General features: G+C 41.0%; 1 protein-coding gene across 1 annotated transcript in view; it reads left to right on the top strand.

The window, feature by feature from the left end:
- EYS (eyes shut homolog) overlaps positions 1–15,167 on the top strand; it is a 491,695-nt gene that overhangs the window by 240,404 nt on the left and 236,124 nt on the right. The window lies entirely within an intron of this gene.

Raw genomic sequence — 15,167 nt, 5'->3', positions numbered from 1 at the left:
CCTGAGCTGCAAAGGCTCAGGGCGGCTAAGTTCCCACAGGAGGAGTGCTCGCCTCCAGACCAGGAGAGGCGAGTCACCAGAGGATCGGTGCTGCCCAATGCCTCGGGGCAGATAAAAGCTGGCAAGCCTCAGTCCCAAGTTGCGGGAGCAATATTGTTGGTTGCTAGTTCCTGCCTGAACTCTGTCCTGCTTTCCTGCCTGAGCTCCTGACCCACCCTGGTTCCCTGCTTGCAAGCCTGTTCCTGACTTCACCCGACTCCCTGCCCTGCACCCAGCTTCAGCTACTACGGACTGCCTCCACATTGCACCTTTGACCACGGACTGGACTAGGATCTCACCTTTTGGAGATGATGTCTATTTCTTTTTGTGTATCTTGTTGGTGCATAAGCATAAATAAAGCAAAAACAATATGTTTATCGGGTTGTTGGTTTTTGTTTAATTATGTTTTTTGTATTCTCATTTTGGCTGTGTACTTTTTACAATGTTGCTGGGTGGGCACCCTCCTAGATGAAATCTGTTTGTTTGTTTCTTTTTATTGTATTTTTTGATGTGTTTGCTTTTGAATATTTGTAAGCTTTTTGTGTATTATAAAAAAAGCTTTGAGGCTTCTTGTGAGGAAAGCCACAAGGGAAATTAATAATAACGATACTATTAATAATATTTGCAAGGTTGAGTCTAAAGATGGCAAGCTTTTCTTCTCTCTTGACACCTTTTCCGTGTGTGATTTGCTTTACTAGGTTGAAAGCCTGTTTGTAGGGCCAGGTCTGCTTTCATTTTTGGATGTTCAGGACAGTGCACTGGGTAATGATGGTGTTGCTTTTCAGTCCCTAGTATGGGCTAACTGCCAGAATGTAGTTTTTATTAGTCAAAATAACAGAAGAATAGCCAGTGAGTGATCCTCCTGGCCTTTCTCCCTACACCAATTTGAAATTGTAACTGCACTGTCGTGCTCTGAGACTATCGAAAATCTATCTCATAATGCAACTTCTGCAAGAAAACAAAATATTAAACATTCTCTCAAGTGTACAGATAGACAAAATATGTGTTAAATCTTCATACAAAGTGGGAGGTGGGCGCAGTTTTAAATTACACAAATTACCTGGCCCCCCCACCCGTGTGCTTTCTGAAGACTGTAGATTACAGCGTAAGTTTCGCAAAATAACACATCAGAAATAATATGTGATAATGCTGCCTTCTTTTTGGAGTGTGCTTTCCTTGAAGGCACCTTTGAGTCGGGGTCACAATGCTTCCAGGGGAGCATAGCAGGTTAGGGTGTAAAATCCTCAAGACAGTGTTTCATCACAGTTCTTTTCAGCTAAATGTTTGTGCAGTTAAAGTAGCAAATACCAGTATCTTCAGTATACAATGTTCATAGTGGGTAAAGTAACTTTCTCATCCTGAAGCAAAGTTCTTAACCCGAGATACTATTTCTGGGTTAGCAGAGTCTGTAACCTGAAGCGTCTGTAACCTGAAGCGTCTGTAACCCAAGGTACCACTATAAATAATAATATCTGTACATGGTACAAATTTCAGGAGTTTACAGCACTTGCTGCTTTCTTAAGAATACAGCTGTTCCATACACTTCCAGAGCAACTACTTGTAGCCCATCAGTGATGCTCAGATCTTATGAAATAAACTCCATACTTGGCAAAGGTATTGCAGAATTAACATACTCTTCTGATGCCTAAGACTATCCTTCCCTGCCCCAGTGTTGATGGTTGGAGAGGGGTTTAGAATGCAGTACATTGCGATGGGCTCATGTTTCCAATACTGTTTTCTCACTTTCTCACACACAAAAGCTCATACCAAGAACAAACTTAGTTGGTCTCTTAGGTGCTACAGGACATTATATATATATATTTCTACTGCATCAGACCAACATTCCTGAATCTAGAATTATGTTAAATGCATGCTTTCAAAAATGCACATGGCATCTACTAGGGGAAGAGGCTAATAATTATCATGATCACAGTAGGCAGGAAGAGAAGATGTAACCCTTTTCTCCTATGCTGTGGTACTGAGGAAAATGGTTTCTACTGAAGCAGTTAGGTTGCGTTAGAAGGTAAACGAATATTGGCACCAGTGGATGATTTCCTCTCAGTTAAAACAGCAGCTTCAGGGAATGAATTTCCCTCAGAATTGCAGCAGAGGAGGAAAAGATCAGTTTCCCCCTTTGAATGCAACATTCATTTTTTAAAGCATGCACGTTAAATGCAAAGTAGAATCATGCACATTTAAATACATGTGAAATGTAGTTTGGCTCTTAGTGTCTTGGCTGATTTAAACTCAGGCAGTCCTCTCTTAAGATTGGTCTTTTTTTTTTCTTTACAAACTGACTGCCATCTTTAAGGAAGTGTAAAGTGCTGGGAATAGCACACTGGAAAACAATGCAACCCGTTTTCAGTACTTGACAAATCTTTCTAATGTTTCTAATAACAGAAGCAACTTAAGTCTATGAGAAAAGTATCAGAGCTTTTGTCTGACCTTTTGTTTCTAATAACAGAAGGGACTTAAGTTTATGAGAAAAGTATCTAAGCTTCCGTCTGCCATTTCCAACATATGGAAGCAATGGTCCCTAATCCTAGATGTGTTGGAGTTGACTATACTCAGTAAGTGAGATGCACTGTGATATGCCCAGAGGCACTCTTTATTATTCAGATATGTATTTCAGTGCTGAATCCTCACGTAGGAAAAAAACCCTCTAGGTTTGAACCCAAACTCAAGCCTTCATTAAAGACTATTTCTAAGTTTGTTTTAAAAAAGTGAGACACACCAGGGATTTAATTTGACAAGTGAATGCAATTAATCCAGGAAATGTTGAAATGGAATTATTCAGACTCAATTGCAGCAAATCTTCAGCAATCTATAAATTTTGAACACACTTTTTTCCATTCTGACATTATTTCATAATAGGAGAAGTCAAAAATGTACCAATGGAAAAGGAAAATAAAATAAAATATGTACATATTATATCAGAAAAACCTAATATTCTGGTTCATAGAAATGTAACTTCTAAAGCATCTTGTCATTGTTAATTTATCAAGTAGCTGTTGCACCAGCATGCAAATAAGTTAATATTCTATAGTGCAGGTATATTCATATTTCCATCTGAATTTTCTTTGCTCATTGTGAAGCCATTATCTCAATTCAGTTAGATGCCTTTTAGGGCTATTTCTTCTATTTGTCCAGGGTTGTTAGCTTCCTGTTGCTCTCATTAATTTCTTAAGGAACCAATGAAAATCGGTATTTTCATTCTTATGTGGAGAAAACAAGGATGTATCCTACATTCATTTATTGCCCAGGCCTAATGTCTAACCATGAGTTTTAGTATTGATTCAAAATACAGTAGTCAATGTGCCATTACTGAACATCTGAATTATAATAAAGTATTGAGTAATCTTGAATATAACCATCAGATTTGAGACTTGGGAGTTTTCTACTGCATCTCAAGGGATGTTGGGATTGTCTCCCTTTGGAAATGGGGCTGAATGAAGGATGATCCAATATAGAAACATGAACTCCAAAAGTGAAGATTCACCTGCAGACGGAACAGCAGGTGCTTCAAAGTTCTGAAGAAACATTGGAGGGGCAAGTTGGGCCCAGGATCAAGGTGGGTGGGTTGCCATGGTAACAATGGCCTGCCCTCCTTTGTGACATCTCCTGCTTCTCCCTTAATAGCCACCAACTACAGGTGTCCACTGTGTGTTAGTGAGGAGAGACAGAGACAGGTGTGTAGCTGCGGTTGGTGGTAAGAGAAAGCAGAGGATTTGGATTTTCTTCTTATTTTGACTGCTGAAAGAGGAGGCAGAGCCAGCACCAAACATGCGGTCAGTTCCAGACCTTCAGGAAGAAGAAGGAAGGTTCAGCGGACTTTTCCTTCGTGGAACAGAGTGGCTCAGACGATTGAGAAGCTTAATGCATATCAAAAAGAGCAACAAAGTGGCCCCGCTCCAGCACAAGGAGCAGCCTCCTGTGGCACCACTTGTGACAAAGCTCTTCCAGAGCTTTCCAGAGCTCGAGAAGGCAATAGCCCGAAACCGGGCCCGTATTAGGACAGCACCTGAAGAAGAGGACATAATTGTAGAAGATCTGGAATGAGCGTCAGGCGTGACGTGAAGGCGCTCTGCTTTGGAAGAGTTAAAAGCGAGTAAGGGAAGAACAAGGGCAATGAGATCAGGGTAACCCTCCAGCCTCTCCTGAGCTGCAGAGGCTCTGGGCAGAGAGGCGAAGGGAACTAAGTTCCTGCAGGAGGAGTGCTCGCCTCCAGGCCAGGAGAGGCGAGTCACCAGAGGTTCCTGACTTCACCTGTTCCTGACTTCACCTGACTCCCTGCCCTGCATCCAGCTTCAGCTACTACGGACTGCCTCCACGTTGCACCTTTGACCACGGACCAGACTTGGACTTAGCTGATTTCACTGCTGGATTTTTTTCTGTGGGCGCTTGGCAGAATTAGCTTTCAATTCATTCAACATTTGCGCGTTAAGGCCCCAGAACACCCCTCCCCCCCCCCCGAATAATAAAGACACATTGACTCAAATATTTTAGTTTATATGTTAATGGGAAAATTTAGGCCACAACTTTATTGAATACAGAATGTGAGTGGTATTGGCTTAGGCACTGGCAAATCTACATCTGACTCCTGCCCGCCTCGCATGGAGTCTGGAAGGGTAAACCACCAAAAGAGGGAGCTCCATCGATGGCAACCAACTGAAGCTCACCCTGGGGTTTCCGGTGGGTCCTGGCATGGCCCTAGCCCCTCAAGCAGACTTCAGATGAGATCCAGACCCATTGATTCCTTTAACAAAATACGCTTGTACCTGGAGGGGCAGGTGATGGCCACACTCCCCTTCCCCACATCTCACTAAGCCATTGCCTAACTGCCAAACCTTACAAAGTTGTGATAATTGCTAAGAGGTAGGAGAAAACCAAATGGCCAGTGTCAATCTGCCTAGTGGGAAAAAATTTCTATACGCCCCCTGTTCCAAAACAGGTGACCAACCAAAGTCCAGAGCAAGGTCAAAGCAAAACCTAAGAAAGGCCAGGTGGGCGGGTGTCCGGCGGCGCAAAGCCAGGTAAGGCCCCAACAACTTATATAGCCGCCACCCCATCACACCACCTCTCCCCTCCATTTCAAGATAAGCAAAGGTTATTTGCTTGATGAAAAGGCCAGCTTATGTGGCTCATTTCTGTAAAATGTACTAGAGTAGCACGGGACTGGGCCATAAGCAAAAAGCTGCCATGCAGCCCTGGTGATGTAACAATTGGGTCTGGGAAGACAGGAATTAAGCTTAATTGTTACATCAACATATACACACTAAGCTGGGACTAAGTTCCATTGAACATAGTGGGGCTCAGTTCTGAATAAACGTACATAGGACTACTTACCTTTTCCGTTCTAAGACATGTTTACATGCTTCATTGTTATACAGCACACTAAGTTTGGCTCTTTATCACGCAGACATCATTAAAAATGTGAAATGAGGAAAAATAATAATTATTGTGTGCTCTAACACTTAAACTCCAGAGGTGACCTGGCTGGAAAACAGATGTGGAATGGCTACAAAGTGAAGCATTTGACATTTTCTGCACTATTATCGAGCAGTTTTCAAAGTATTTCTGTTTTCGTGTTGAAAATGTCATCTCTTCAAGGTTGACATTTCTGACATTAACACTTAGGAAGAAACTGTGTACTTTTAATTTTTCAAACAACAATATCTGCTGATCACAGCCACTTTAAGCATTTAGCTTTGTATAATTATCCCAGTCTGTGCTACCTGATTGTGAACATTTGCCCCACTTAACCCGCCTCCAGTGCCACCATTATGACCCCTGCAGAGTCATGGCTGTCATGCTGGTATCGCTGTTGAGGATGGTCTATTCAAGAGAATATAGTTTTGTGAAATAAAAATAAGTAAAATAACAGACCATATCCAAAGTTTCCATATATTGTCGTAGCAAATCTTATAGTTAGACCGATGGCACTGATCAGGAACTTCCCTGCTCCTGCCCACCTAACAGTTCGAAAGCATGTCAAAGTGCAAGTAGATAAATAGGTACCACTCCGGTGGGAAGGTAAACGGCCTTTCCATGCACTGCTCTGGTTCGCCAGAGGCGGCTTAGTCATGCTGGCCACATGACCTGGAAGCTGTCTGCGGACAAACACCGGCTCCCTCGGCCTATAGGGCGAGATGAGCGCCACAACCCCAGAGTTGTCCATGACTGGACCTAACGGTCAGGGGTACCTTTACCTATGTTTCATTGCTGGATTCGATTGTCCTGCCCCCTTCTCTTAAAACCATCATCTATTTTAAGCCAGTCTTAATTGCTTTAAGAACAAAGAAAAAGTGTTAGTGGACTACTCCAAGTGTTTCATGCTGCTCCAACACAGTTTTCCCCCTTCTTTCACCAACTGTAGCTGGGCCAAGTACAGGTAGAATCTTAACCTTGTGTATTTTCAACACAGCCAACTTTCTATATGTCACACTAGGTCACTTCATGCACTCTCAAATGTGGCAGATTCAGTGGAGGTTAACTTGCCGCCTCAGTAAACAGGAACCTGGTTTGGAGGTCCCCAGGGGATGGAAACTGTAGATAGCCCAGTTAGGAGAAAGGAGATTGATAACCATCTCATGCATGGCCTGTATTGCAACAACAGCCTGCATTTCCTATATCTGATTGCTCCTAAGCCTAATACAGTGAACCCAAACTAACAAACCTAGCAGCATTCTGCCACATGCTGGAGACTTGTGGGGCATATAGACACTGTTTGCAGCTTTGCCCTGCTTTGCCGTTCACTAAATCTGATGTATTATCGATCTCTTCACATTCATACAAAGACTGTTTTCTGGTCTGAAAACCTCAGGGGGAAGCTGATGAGAGAGACTCAGGCAATTGTAAGTGGAAGTAGAACTTTTTTTTTAGTTCCAAAGCACCTCTTAAAGTGAAAATAAGGTTTGCAGCAGCCCCCTCCCCAAAATTTCAGAGATCCACACCCGCCCACTTGAATCTTTTAGGGAGGAGATGTCATTTTGTCACCACCCATACAATTAACATTCAAAAAAAGACTTCTTTTTTTGCAAGTTTCATCTCACCAAAGCTTGCTCAGAGTGGTGAGACTTAACTGGATGCAACCCAGCAGTCTTTATTGCCTTGTTAACCAGTACAGCAGCTTTCTTGCTCTAACTTCAGCAACTCTTGAGTGCTCCAGAGAATTTAATTCTTTATCAAGTTTCTTGACTGAGAGCAAGGTACACATTCCTACTGGAGTAGCTATATATCATTTAGTCCTCTCAGTGAAAAACAGCCATTTCGGCAAGATTTAAAATTAAAGAAGTCATGGATTCAGGAACTTTGTAGGCCTCCCCTTTGTCCATAATGGATAAGAAAAAATGACTTTCTGATCTAGATGGAAGCACTAAAAATAGTGCTTTGTGCAATGGAAATTGTATAGTTATATATCTCCTTCCTCTGACTGACACATTCAATTAGCTTGTCAGTTCTTGGTAGTAGATAATTCACCGATGAAAGCTTTATATTGGCCATGAGACTTTTTTTTCCTTTTCTTTTCCTTTTGTGTACTTGTAAAAATATTAATAGTTTCCAGACCAATTAATATGTTCAAGTGCAAGATACACACATACATATCCTGTGGAACAAAAAACCGAAACTGCGCCATTGGAAGAATATAGCTATAATAATATTGAAACATAATTATCCCTAACATGGTAGTTGATAGTGATGTTGCATGCAATATAAAAATGAGTAAAGATGTGCCACACTATTCATCTGCCTAGATCTGAATCAAAGACTGCAGTGATGAAAAATACTTTCAGAATCTCATTCGGTTCTTAAGTTCCCTTCCCGAATTTCTTGCGAGCATTTATTTCTTTGCTGCATATAGATATGTTTCAGCAGGGTGTAGGATTTATGGGGCTGCATTCTTGGGCTGTATTAATAAGGGCCTTTGAGAAATCTGCAAAGTATTTGCAGAATAACAGTTCTATTTCAACTTTTGATGTTCATTAACTTGGAGCGCTTCCATCATATAGAAAATGGCATCAGCACTAATGTATAATAAGAGAGGAGTCCCCCAAGATACTTGTCATCAGGTTATTCGTTAGCTGCCTTTTTACAAAAGTTGCATGTGCTCTACATGCTGCACTGAACAAAAAGCAATTAAACAGGGCAATCTTAGGTTTTAGAACTCAATTTTTTAAACTCTTCTCACTGTTCCAATGATTGGAAGCATTTTAAGTTAGAATTTCATGTGTACTTAGTATGTGGTTATAACTACAGCAACTAAACAAGGTTTTAAAAATAAAATAAATAAAGCATAGGGTGAAGGGGTCCAAAGATGGTTAAAAATCCTTGACCAAAACCCTATCAGATCCTTTTTAGAAGGATTGGCCTGAGAGTGGAGGAGAGCTCTTGCACCCTTCCTTCCTTCCTTCCTTCCTTCCTTCCTTCCTTCCTTCCTTCCTTCCTTCCTTCCTTTTTTACAAAATTCATTCCATCGGAAACGTGTTGGAACATAGGAAGAGTCTTGTTGGACTCTGCCAAAAGCACATATGATCTAGCACTTTGTTCTCACAGTGGCCAACCAGATGCCTATGGGAAGTCCCCAAGCAGAACCTGAACACAACAGCACTCTTTGTATTAAGATAGGCTTGGAAACATTCATAAATTCCAGATGAAACTTCAAAAGCAAGGGGCTCAGTAAGACTTAGTTGTCTGGAGGAAGAGCTTCTGTCCTTTGCTTTTCCCCATGATTAACAGCATCATAATAAATTGTAATTAATGCCAGTTATGGTAGTCAGCTTTCTTTGGTGTGTGTGTGTATATATATATATATATATACACGGTGAGTCCTTTAAAAGAGGCCCCGTGGATACAGAGTACACATGTTCCACGGGGCCTCTTTTAAAAGACTCTCTCTCTCTCTCTCTCTCTCTCTCTCTCTCTCTCTGTGTGTGTGTGTGTGTGTGTAGGACTGGTTTGCAGCTCATACTTATAATAAAACATGTCCTTACTACTCATCAGCCATCACTATACTGATTGAGCTTTTGACCAAAAGAAAATGCATATAATGTCCCAAATATGAGTAGAACTGACCTATATTTAAGAAACAGTAGAGTTAGCCACCATATATATCTCAAACAAATTACTGAACTGTGTTGCATAGTAAAAGCAAAAGCAGAAGAACTCTAGTCAATGTTATTGAATTCATCAATAATGTCTAGGAGTTATTCCTACATTGCAGACCACATTCCTTTAAACTGATCTGCAGTCTCTCCCTCACTCCCTACCCCCTTCTAAGTATTCTCACACTTAATCAACTGTAAGAACTGTTGCATTTCACTTTTTTGTACAGTACTCAAAGCGTTAACAAGAAACAGGAATCTGTACTTTTTGGATCTATGGATTTTCTTAGATGAATTGCTGTATCTACAAAGATTGACATTCAGCATGCAAGCTGTGATGGATAAAGGAAATCTGTAGTTTCACATTACATCTCTAAATAATTCTCCATCCTAAGCACTACAGAACATTGGCACACATGATTGTTGAAACAAATCAGGGATTAGCTTAGAAGAAAAGCATCTGAGACTCATTTTATCCTCAGCAGTGCAGATCAGACAAAAAAAGGTTTGGGGTTTTTCAATCAGAACTCCTGCCTCTATTACCTCATGGTAACTCTTTGCATAATTCTGAGCAATATAGATTCCTCTTCACTGCACTCTCATTTTCCTTCCTTTGACCAATATGAACATCAACCAGCTTTGTGGTTTAAAAGTTGAATTTAATATGATCGTGTTATTATGTGCTCATAGAACATGAAATAATATGATAATCTTACTATGTTTTTGATAAAAAAAATTCTCCCTGTAAACTAGCGGGTCAAAACCAGTGTCAGAGGTTAGCATCGTCAGGCATCTGCTGAGGCCAACACCTTAGCAGGACCTCAGAGATGACCTTCAAACCCAGCGCCCACCCTGTATACCCAACACGTAAATGTAATGCACCTGTTTACACTACAGAGAAGAACGAAGTGATGACTTGTAAGGCCATTACCAGTCAGAGAAAGGATAATGATCACTGCCGTCCTTCTGCTTTGTGGGAGGAGCCGATGGTTCAACATTCAATTCTCCTCCAATTTCATACCGTTTGAAGGGTTGTGAAAAGTAGGGGGGATTGTCAGTGGAGCTCAGCGCTAGCCAGTATTGACTCTTCTGCTTGCATTTTAGTGCATGGGTGCTGTTGTAGTTTTTTGTGATGGACTGACGTCCAATTAATTGAACCGTTTCCTACGGTCTGAAGTACAGCACAAGCACAGGTTTATCATCTCAATGAGAACAGAAGCCTTCACATCTGAGGCCTTTTTGTGTGTGTAAAGAACATTGGATTCTCATGATGCCCTTGAAAATGACAAATATTCTGCCTGACACGTTCTGAAAGACAGGCTTGGCTCTAAGATTGTTCTTAAAATGGCATGAAGCCTCTTTGGGATTATAGGAAAATATCACTGATTTTGGTGGGTTTAGCTGACATCTTCAGTGGGTATAGAAGCAGAAGTTAAATGTCAGCTCTATTTCTGAGCTGCTGTTTGAACCTTCGTGGTTTCTCAATGTTCCTGCAAAATGTATAAATTCTAGCTGACAAATCACAAGCAAACTGCAACAGTGAAGATAATGCCCTGCCTTGTGCAGCTCCAAGGCTTTGCAAATAGTTGGCTGGATGTCGTGGTCATGATCCTGAACTGCAGTGTGCAAAGCTCCTTAAAGAAACTTACTAATGCAATTCTGTTTACATTTAAATAAGAAGTAACCTAATTCACACTTCTCAGACCAATGCAGAAACCGAAACCCAACTATCCTTTGAAATTTGCACTTATCCTAATGTTGCAATACAGTTCTCCAACAAAACAGCATGTACAAAAATGCATATCTTTGGGGGCGGGATGTGCGTAAATTTGCCTATATTAGTTAAAATTAACATACAGAAATATGTTATATTCCAAATGGTGAGATCGATGTTGTTTGAAAGCAGAACGGCTGATGGAACTGAGGCATGGGTACAACAGCAATGATCAATATATTGGAAATAAAACTTGTATTTACTGCTTCAGCATTTGTCCTCAAGAGGGGCAAATCAACAATGTTTCATTTTGATCATCTTTTGTTTCCCAACACATGGCCAGGCATTGGAATTAAGATCATAACAATCAGTTAACAATTAGATGCAGCCATGGATATAAAACATCTAAACCTAATTAATCAAAATTGTAGTTCATCTGGGAGAGTTCAAGGTTGATACAAGAAGGAAAAGTAGCCTCTGTGCTAAGAAAATTAACAAGGCAGATAGATGAGCATACAGTGGTTCCTCGGGTTAAGTACTTAATTCATTCTGGAGGTCCGTTCTTAACCTGAAACTGTTCTTAACCTGAAGCACCACTTTAGCTAATGGGGCCTCCTGCTGCTGCCACAGCACCGGAGCACGATTTCTGTTCTTAACCTGAAGGAAAGTTCTTAACCTGAGGTAATATTTCTGGGTTAGCAGAGTCTGTAAACTGAAGCGTATGTAACCTGAGGTACCACTGTAATCTGAATTGGATTTAGTTCATGTCAAATTGGCCATCCATTTCCCACCCCACTTCCCAAGCAACCAAGGAAAAGTTAATCACTTTCAGGTTCTCTGAGCAACTGACCAAACACTTTTAGGTTTCTCATGTCAATGGAAGAGAGCATGTATGGAGGCCGGACTGAACCCTGCATTTATTTCTTTAAGTACACTTCATATTCAAAAAAGCTTCATAAAATCACTTCGGCATGAATGTAGGGAACATCTGATTGTCTTCTGTATTTCCATACTGCTCCTCATTTGCAAAAATAATAATAATAATTTCATATTATTGGATAAAAAATTGTCCTTATTTCATGAATTCCAAATGGATTTATGCATCATGACTTTCTGTTCAAAGCTTGCTTCTGTCCTTATTTCTCTTGTACACATTACAAATTTTTCATGCCACTCTAACCTTTTTCTCAGATTCTTAAAAAAAAAAGTTTCTGAAATGTAGCTCTGTGCTTTTCAAAATCATTTTTATTATGCATGGCAGCTAAAAGTGCTCAACTCAAAGCACCTGGGTTTTCTGAATAATACAGCCACATCAAAATCTGTTTCTATGCCTGGCTAGCAGTAGGGAAGAAAGGGGAAGAAGGGAACTGGCAGGTTCTTAGCTATACAGCTGGAAAGTTATCCCTATTAAGATTAGTTCATTTCGCAAACACTAGGGATGGATGAATTTGTCAATTTTTGCTCTCTCAGTTTCTCATTTTTTCCAATTTTAAATTCAGTTCTCTACATTTCTGGAGGTGGGGGGATGACACACATGTATAGTGCTACCTCAGGTTACATTGCCTTCAGGTTACATACGCTTCAGGTTACAGACTCCGCTACCCAGAAATAGTACCTTGGGTTAAGAACTTTGCTTCAGGATGAGAACAGAAATCGTGCTCCGGTGGCGCGGCGGCAGCAGGAGGCCCCATCAGCTAAAGTGGTGCTTCAGGTTAAGAACAGTTTCAGGTTAAGTACGGACCTCCGGTACGAATTAAGTACTTAACCCGAGGTAACACTGTAATTTCCTCAGCATATTAGTGTAATTTTTCCCCTAACAAATTATTTTTCTATGCAACCTTTCCTAATATACACAATTTTGCAAAGATGTTTACCCAATATAATTCTTTTCCATATGCCATTTTCACAGATTTTATGCACACTTTACCCTACTTTATATGCATTTTTTTTTTACTGGGCTGGGGAAATTAGGAGAAATGTGAATTTCAAAGGACAGCTGTGTGTCATTTCATGTATTCTTTTAGAAATCATGAATTTGGTAGGTTCACCTTTAAATGCAAACTTAATTCAATTTCTCCACCCCGCCCCTGCCATCTTTGTCAAATATTTAAACAGATTGTTTGCTACTTCATATTGTTTGTCCTAAATTTACTGACTAGAGAAACTTGCATGTGAAATGTTATCCCATATCGTAAATAAAATCCCATATAGTATGGGATAAATACATTAAATAAATAAAATCACTTGCAGGGCTTTGAGACACAAAAGAAAGAGCCAAGGCTATTCCCCCCCCTTTATTTGGGATGGGGGTGTCTTTGATGCCACACAAAGACCGTTTTATTTTCACTGGCTTTTAAAATCTTATGCTTGTTTAGCTCTGTTGCTTTATCTTTTGCTTTTAAAAAAAATATCTTTCAAATCTTAACCCAGAGTTGTTTCAAAGCAGTGTTATGTGTATTGTTTTATGCATTTGGTGGTTGTTTTAAATTGTTTTTATTTTGTGAGCCACTCTGAGAACTCTTTTGTTATAGGAAGGCAAATGAGTCATGTATGTAAGTAAGTTTAGAAAAGAAAAAATCAGTTCAGATTGTCTCAGATGACAGGGGAGATCTAAAACACTCATTGAAGCAGCTTCCCAAGCCTGACATCCTAATCACATCTACCATGGAGTAAGTCTCATTAAACTCAGTGGGAATTACTTCTGAGTAGAGGTTCTTGGAAATTGAGCCTTAAGCCCTGTCACATATTTGGAGAATCCCTTGATAAACCTTCTTTTAACTTTGGTTCTGTGAATTTTGGCTTTGAACTTCACAGCATCCATGTATGTTCATCCATTATTTCAACCAGAGAGTGATTCAGATTCTGTCTCATTAGTCCTGGTCTGGGGCTATGGCAGGAAGCGCACATTCGCACCCACACATTCAACTGCATATCGTTGAACAATATGGTGATTTATATCCACCGAGATATCAGTTGAGTTATGCTGCACCAGGCTGGATTGTTGCAATATGCTTTTGTAGTGCTACCTTTGATTTGGAAACACATGCACCTGGTGCTTGTATTAGAGTAAACAATGAATCTTTAGTAGCATACATGTACCATGGGCACATGTGGGCACATACAGAAGTACATTTTAAAATCCCTGGAGAGCTGCTAAAAGTCAGATAAAACTGAGCAGACAATACTGAGCTAAATGAACCAATGAACTTAGTATAAGGCAGCTTTCTACACCCCAGTGGCCCCACACCAGTGCAATGCATTACTGGTTGTAAGCAGCATTTAGTTGTGAGTCAAGGACCTGTCACCCGCTTAGGGATAAATAAGACTCAAGGACACATATATTTTAGGTTAATGGGCCAAAGAAGGCCACAACTTTATTAGTTACAGTATGTGAATGGTATTGGCATAGGCATTGGATCAAACAAGGTATATTTGACTCCACTCAGCGGGGAGTCACCTGAAGCTTAACAGCCAATGGGAGGAGCTTGTTGATGCAAATACAATTGGAAGCTTCCCCTGATGTCACCGGGGGTCGTGCCATGGCCCTAGCCACCAGCAGGGCATCGGACAGGATCCACGACCACAGGATTCCTTTAATGGAATACCCAACAAGGGGAGGGGTCCACAACCTGCCCTCCAACACACGACACATATTCCAATGCCTAACCACCAATACCCGATTTGCTATGAGGTAGGCGAAAAACCAAGAGGCTGTTGCCAATTTGCCAAATGGATAAAAAATTCCTACCAGGCCCTCTGGGCAACCGGGGCAACCAACCAAAGTCCATAGAAAGGTCAAAAGCATAAATATGACCTAAAGGGAGGGTGGGCGGGTGATCCGACTGTTATGTACTGAAGTTCTCACCCTGGGCCAGCAGGGGGATACTGTAGATAGTTATGCAAATAAGGGATCGAAAGTGACATTCAGTGATTGGATAGTTTTAGAAAATTGTTACAGTTACGTTGTACTGGAGCTCTATATAAGCAGGCTGACTGAATCCTTCAGTTCAGTTCAGTTCTGTTCTGGCCTGTGAATAAACAAGAGCTGTTTGAAGAATCGCTGTGTCATCTGATATGTTCACCCACAACTTAACACCAATGACTCCAGGCAGCAGCATGTGGGCACGGTTGGCTGGCTGATGGGCACAGCGCAGCAGCCGGTAAACTGACGCAGGGGGCCGAGTATGCCCTCTGCCAACATGGGAACTGGCTCCTGCTCACAACTCCTCCCCTCTGGTAAGAGGAGAGGCTTTATTATTCCAAAAAGAAAAGTATTCTGTCTCCTCCTTTCTTCTGTGTGCCAAGGCAAAGCA

The sequence above is a fragment of the Podarcis gaigeae genome, assembly GCF_964106915.1.
Source record: "Podarcis gaigeae genome assembly, chromosome: 3".
Lineage (NCBI taxonomy): Eukaryota > Metazoa > Chordata > Lepidosauria > Squamata > Lacertidae > Podarcis > Podarcis gaigeae.
Note: the sequence above shows the minus strand (reverse complement) of the source record. Positions and strands in the feature narration are given on the sequence as shown.